Below are 7,004 nucleotides of genomic sequence, written 5' to 3' on the forward strand. Positions count from 1 at the left end.
TTGAAGATGATGATGATGATTCTTTAAGTATTTCAGGAACCACTGACATGAACACTTTGAGCGCGTCTGAAATGATGAAGATTGCTAATGTTATGCAATCTTGAGCACACAAAAAGAGACTAAAAGAGCAAAGGATTGAAGGAGAGATAATCCAGAATACAGTAGAAATTTTGTTTGGTTTACTACCAGAAATAGCTATTGTACATCTTCCTACACCCATTAGCAAACTTGGTCAATTAGTTGTAGATGCACCTGATCAAATCAAGTCACTTGAAGATGCTGCTCAAATGTCTGCTGAGAAGAGCCACAAGAAGAAATATGGAGATAAACTGGCAAAGAACATTGAAAGTGGCAAAATGGCTTTATCTCATAATGGAAGTCTTTTGAAGAAAGCTATTGAATCTGGAGGAAAGTATCTTGCCTCTACCTCCAATGTTACTTTCTTTTATTCTGACATTTCTAAGAGTCAAGTTGAAACTGAGCAAGAAATGGAAAGGTTATGCAAGGCATATGTCCCACTCTAGGACTCCATTCATGCCTTTAACCGGTCTATAGATGACTTGCATGATAGATTGAACATGAATGATAATGAGAAGGCTAAGAGATTCTGATCTCTAAAAGAACTCAAGAGTCAGCTCACCTCACAGGTCAACATTCTTCAGAGAGCCTACTCCAATGCAGAAGCTATTCTTGCTACTCCTGAAACTTGCATGCTAGACTCAATGGAAGAATTTCATTCCCAGTTGATGTCTACATCTTAGTATATTGCTAACATACTGGAATCATGGGAAAATGCTTTATCCCAGATGAAATAGAACTTCAATGATATTTTTATGAGATTAGCCAGTGCATGAACTTTTTTTTAAGTTGTAATATATGCTAAACACTTTAATACGGATTTTCTATATATATGTATATATTTTACTTTATCATTTTGGCATTGTTGTCAAAGGGGGAGTAATAATATGTATGTGTGTTTTTGAAAATTTTGTATTTATGCATGCATTAAGGGGGAGTATTGCATTAAAGGGGAGCATAAGCACATGTGTAAATATGTTGTGTATGCACACTTAGCGGTATTGTATTACTCTAAAAGTTTCTAACTGTTGCCATCAATGCCAAAGGGGGAGATTGTTGTCTTGATGATGATTGTAATGTATTCATCACTTGTTGTCATTGATGAAACACTCTCACACACACATATGATTACATTGACTACCAGTGTAACTTCATTGGTTTACATTGTTAACCGATATGTTTAAGGTTCATCTCTAACCGGTACTTTGTGTCAACCGGTATGTGCATAAGAGATAACCTGTGGTTACATTAAGTCGGCATCAAAATGAAGATGAAGATGAAGATGGAGATCAAGTGGAAGATTCCAGGACAACAGTTCACATGTTTTATTCCAACCGGTATTGACTGTTCTAACCGGTATCTGATTTTGTGATGAGTTACCAGCACCGTTTTGTTGGTGGTCATTTTTGTGATGAGTTATGTTTACTTGTCTAGATACATTGCACCTAGGAAATTGTGTTTTGATTTCCTAAGGCCGACATAAGATCTGAATGTCTTTTTAAAGACATCTTAGTGAATCATTTGAAACTGATATAGAAGAGGAGATTATGTGAATACTGATATGCATAAAAAGTGAAAGCTTTTATTAAAGAGCGATAAGTGTTAAGATGAAGAGCAGTGTTGAATGTACTTAGAATGATCTGATCAAGCAAGTATTGTGCTACTCAGAATAGATCAAACCACTCTTGTTGTTTTCTAATCATTACAACAAAATCAAATCCTCTAACCGAGTAAGCTCTAACAAGCTTCATTGTACAAATCCTCTAACAAGGTGATCCATTAGTTTGGATTCTCAAATCCTCTAGCGAGGTTACTCCTAACAGGGTATAAGCTTCTAATCAAGCTTGGGATCTCTAACAAGATTCGCTCCTAGCAGAGCACTTTGTAAGTCCTTAACCGGTTAGTTATCTATTACTGCAAATAGTTAACTTGTGAGTTCCATCTCACTGTGGTTTTTACCTATTTGGATTTTCCATGTATAAACACTTGTGTTATGGTGGATGTTTTACTTTTTGTGGATGTTGTTATTCCATTTTGGATAGCATGTATTTTGTTTAAATGCTTGGTTAAGTTCATCTACCAGTTAGTGTTTGAAGTAGTGTTTGTTTTGGTGTCATTGATTCACATCCCCCCCTCTCAGTGCTTTTCAAGTCCATCATATATATGTGTGTGTATATATATACATACATACATATATACATACATGTGTATGTGTATGTGTATGTGTATGTGTATGTGTATGTGTATGTGTATGTGTATGTGTATGTGTATGTGTATGTGTATATATATATGTGTGTGTGTGTGTATGTATGTGTGTACCAACACACACACACACACGCTAACATATATATACATACATACATACATACATATATACATACATATATATAAATATATATATACATACATATGTATATACATATATATACATACATACATACAAACATACATATATACATACATACATACATACATACATACATATATATACATACATACATAGATACATACATATATACATATATATATATATGATCATCAAACAATCTGTCAAAATTATATGTACAAATGTGTCTATGTATATATCATATGGTACATCACATATAAAAGAATAATGTACATCTCTGAATCATTGTGAATAAAAGAATGGGTACAACACTCATGCTCAAAAAAATGCATGGGGTACAAAGAATCAAGAAAATTTATGAATAAAGTCCTGTGTATGGTTTTATCAAAAGTAAAAATGGTCATGTGCATCAACTATACAAAATACTCTAGGGAGACTATGCAGGTCCCTGTCCTATAGGCCCCTATCCCTGATCATGCCCCTGGGATTCCTATGTGGATCCTGATGATGACCCTGTGCTCTGCCCACTCTACTGTGTGTGGGTCCCCTTGCTTGATCTGTCATTACTTTAGTTGGATTTCCCCATGCTTCTACTCGATCCTCCATTGTGTGAAGAGTTGGATCATCTAGCTTTGGGAGGGGCTATGTATGTCTCTCTTTGTGGAGGTAGGACTACAGTCTCATAATGCGCCCTGTACCACCCTACCTAGTGAGATAATTCATATATCTCCTCTAGCTACCACTTGATGACCACACTTAGGGCTTCCTCTCCACCTCCCCTATTGTCGGTTGTCTATCATACCTCATCCCTCTCCCATTGGTACCAGGAGACCCTCTCCTATGTTTGCTATTGTGCATGCTCCATAGAATCCCTCACAAATATGGCTACATTCCTCTCCTGTATCAATCAATCTCTATCTACCTATAGTTGGACCCTGGCTTGCTTTGCCAGATCTCTCTCCTATTTGAGGTTGTCCCTCTCTATAGTGACTATTCAAATCCACTCATCTACCCTGGCTACTACCTCTTGTAATGATTGTATGTGCGTTGATAGGTCTAGTGGTGCCACCGATCCCTCTCTCCTCTCCTCCCTCCTTTCTTTTTGGGGTCTAACCTATGTCTCCATCCCTTACCTTTTCCCCTATGCCTATGCCTATTCCTTTATAGGTTGATGTGCACCCTCATCCACATCCATGGCCTAGGCCCCCTCTCTCTCTCTCTTGTCCTTGTCCTAGCTCATGTCCCTATCCTCTGCTACCCCCTCTCGATAGGTGTTGTTGGCACTGTTGGAATCCCCTAGCCCTCCTCAAAATTGTGGTTATTTCTATCATTTTACTCCCTTGGGATGGTTGATATGTGTTTGGCCTGACACCCATCACCTATGCTACCCTCCTTTGTGCATCTAAGGGCACCAATCCTACTCTACCCACTGCAATGGGCCTCACCCCATCCCACCATGATGTGTATGCATTGGTCACCTTTAGATCAACAACTCTTTCTCAAGGATCCCATGTTGTCAGTTCTAACCAGGTCCACTCATCTATCAGACCCATCTTGTCTCCTAGTAATGGACCAAACTTAGCGACTCACTCTCTTGTCATCTTGTGAAACCTGTGAGGTGCCTCTAGCATGTCCTAGACAAAACCAAATTGACGTCGCACCCTATCAGTTCTATATCTCTCGATGACATACTCCCACCTACCGATAATATACATAGGGGTGATCACATAAGGTATATGTCAAGGATCCTCTGGCCAACATACCATGCCCATGTATGGGCACCATGTGTTTTTTGCTATGTCTAATATATCAAAAATGACCCTCTAGTGGTCCAGGTCCTCTATCTCCTCATAATGGAATCCATCTCTATAACTTAATACAATTAGAATATCCATTGGCCTACCCATCCTATCTATTGCCTGGGTAACCACAATGTGCTCCCATGCTCACACATGTAGTAATGTCACATACCCAAAACTGTGGCTACAATAATAGCATATATCATGGATCTCCCTATACAAATTCATCAAAACCAATGTACCCCAAGCTATTAATTGACCTCCATCGACTACATCGATGCATACTTGGATCATACCTAACACAACTGATTTCCCACCTTTGTTTGGAAAAATGAAGTTGTTGACCAATGCACAAACAAAAAAGGAGATCTATCTGCTAGGTGGCGCCTACCTCAGTACCTGCTTGAGTGATAGTTTCTCATTTTGCAGCTCCACACTAGCCCTAACCAACCTCTAAATAGCATCATCTAGAGGTGCCCACTCTATGATCACTCACACCCCCTGATAGGCAATCCCAAAATATTATACATGTCCTCATCGGTCACTTTCATGTCCCCTATAGGAAGATGGAAGGTGGCAGTGTCACTCCACCTCTTCACCATTGTTGTTAGCATGGTCATGTCTAACCTAATGTGGGGCATCCATGTTATGTATCCCAGCTTGATTGCATCATTTTGCAACCACTCAAAAGGTTTGAACTGCTTCGCAACTTGTAAGATAGCCAATCGCCTCTCCCGACTAACCAGGATGTCCACACTCCCTTGCAGTGAAGCAAATCAGCATGTCATCCCTTTATCCCTATCTATTCTTTTCCTCTTGGCTCCTTTTCCTCAGTCTTTTCTTCTATTTCTAGCATTCCCACTATTTCTCCCCTCCCTAGACCGTGGGAATACATTCTTGCCATCCTAACATGTGTTCTTGCCAAGGCGAGAATGCCCTCTCGATTCCCTTGCTCTTTCCTCTCCACCCTAGGTCATGGGAATGTGTTCCCATTGGTATTGAACTCGTGGGAGCTCATTCTCCTTGCTATCCCATGTGTCCCCGATGATATAGGAACACGTTCCCAAACCTACCCATTCTACCCATCCCATTTCTCGATCTTGCTCCCTTGCGCAAGCAGCAAGAACGTGTTATTGTCTCTTCTATGCACATTCCCGTAGGACACAAACCCACAAGAATGTTGTTTTCCTACCTTATAAGGCTAATAAATACACAAAAATTGTAGACACCTAAAAATGTCTCATTGATCATATACTAATTATTCCTCTAATTGATTAAATAATTATTTAATTATTTAGTTAATTTAATTGATCTTATTCTTCTAAATTTATATTTCTTCATCATCTTACTAATTATTCCAATTTCTATTCTATCGTCATTTAATCATTTAACCCTTTTTTAAATATTAATTAAATATTTATTATTTAATTAATTGTAATTTTAATCCTTTAGTTTAAATAATCTTTATTATTTAATTAAATTCAATTTCTAAATAATTAAATAATTTATTTAATTAACTAATTTATTCTTCTAATTCAAATTCTAAAACCCCAAATTATAATTTCATTTAATTTCATTAATTCTCCAAATTCAAATTCATTAATTCTCCTAATTTTATCTAATTTCATTAATTCCTCAAATTCAAATTCAAATTCATATTCTTATTATTTCTTCTAAATTCAAATACATGTGCATGATTACAAAAATCAAATTGAATTCCAAAGTCAAGTTCTAAATATATTCAAATAACAAATTGAATTTAAAATAAATTCAATATTTGAATCAATTCTCATGCAAAGATTAAATTAAAAATCAAGTCAAAGTTCAAGCACATGCTAAATTAATTAATTCAATTGATCAATTAATTAAATCAATTATCTTTCCAAATCTCTATTTCTATCTTTCACTTTGTTTTTTTCCAAAAAGCTTTCAATAAGTCATCAATCAGTTAACTTTCCAATCTATTTTAATGGATTCATTACATAATTCTTCAATTCTCTTCCAATCATTCTTTTTCATCTTTCAATCAGCTTTTTTATCAATCAGTTAACTCATTTATCTATTCAATCTATTCTATTCCACCTCCAAATCAACAGTTCAACTATCAATCAACATGTGAGCTCACCTGAGTTTCACCTCTTAATCATTTTGTTCCATCTCTTAATCAATCTCACCCAAAAATCTATAAATTTACGATCAATTCTCCATTTTAAATTGAATCACAATTTACGATCAATTCTCTATTTTAAATTGAATCACAATTTACGATCAATTTTCCATTTTCAATTGAATCATGAACTTTGAATCTTTGTGTCACTTGCAGGTTACTAGCGCAATATCTGAGAGCCATCAGACCACAAAGAAGAGAAGAGCAATGGAAGTTATATGTAATCATGGAATAGAGAGTTTTGATTAATATTATACATCTTTATTGTTTTGATTGCATTATTTCATTGATATTTGTTAGGATTCTTTAATAAGATAGGGATTCATGATTTTCCTTTATTTCTAGTTAAGCAATGATGAATTTTATGCATATACATTTTGGTGAACCCAATGTGAAAAACAGCTAATTAACCCTTTGTGTTTCTTTTGTGCTTTTGCAGAATCATACAATTTTTTTTTTTAAATTATGTTTTGTACGGATTTCATCGGTATTAAAAAAATTCACATTCATCCTAACTGTTTCGCATTCGTCCTAACTGTTGTGCATTCATCTAACTGTTACACATTTGCCCTAACTATTTTGCATTCTCCCTAACTATTTTGCATTCATCATA

Source organism: Cryptomeria japonica, chromosome 8 (assembly GCF_030272615.1).
Source record: "Cryptomeria japonica chromosome 8, Sugi_1.0, whole genome shotgun sequence".
Lineage (NCBI taxonomy): Eukaryota > Viridiplantae > Streptophyta > Pinopsida > Cupressales > Cupressaceae > Cryptomeria > Cryptomeria japonica.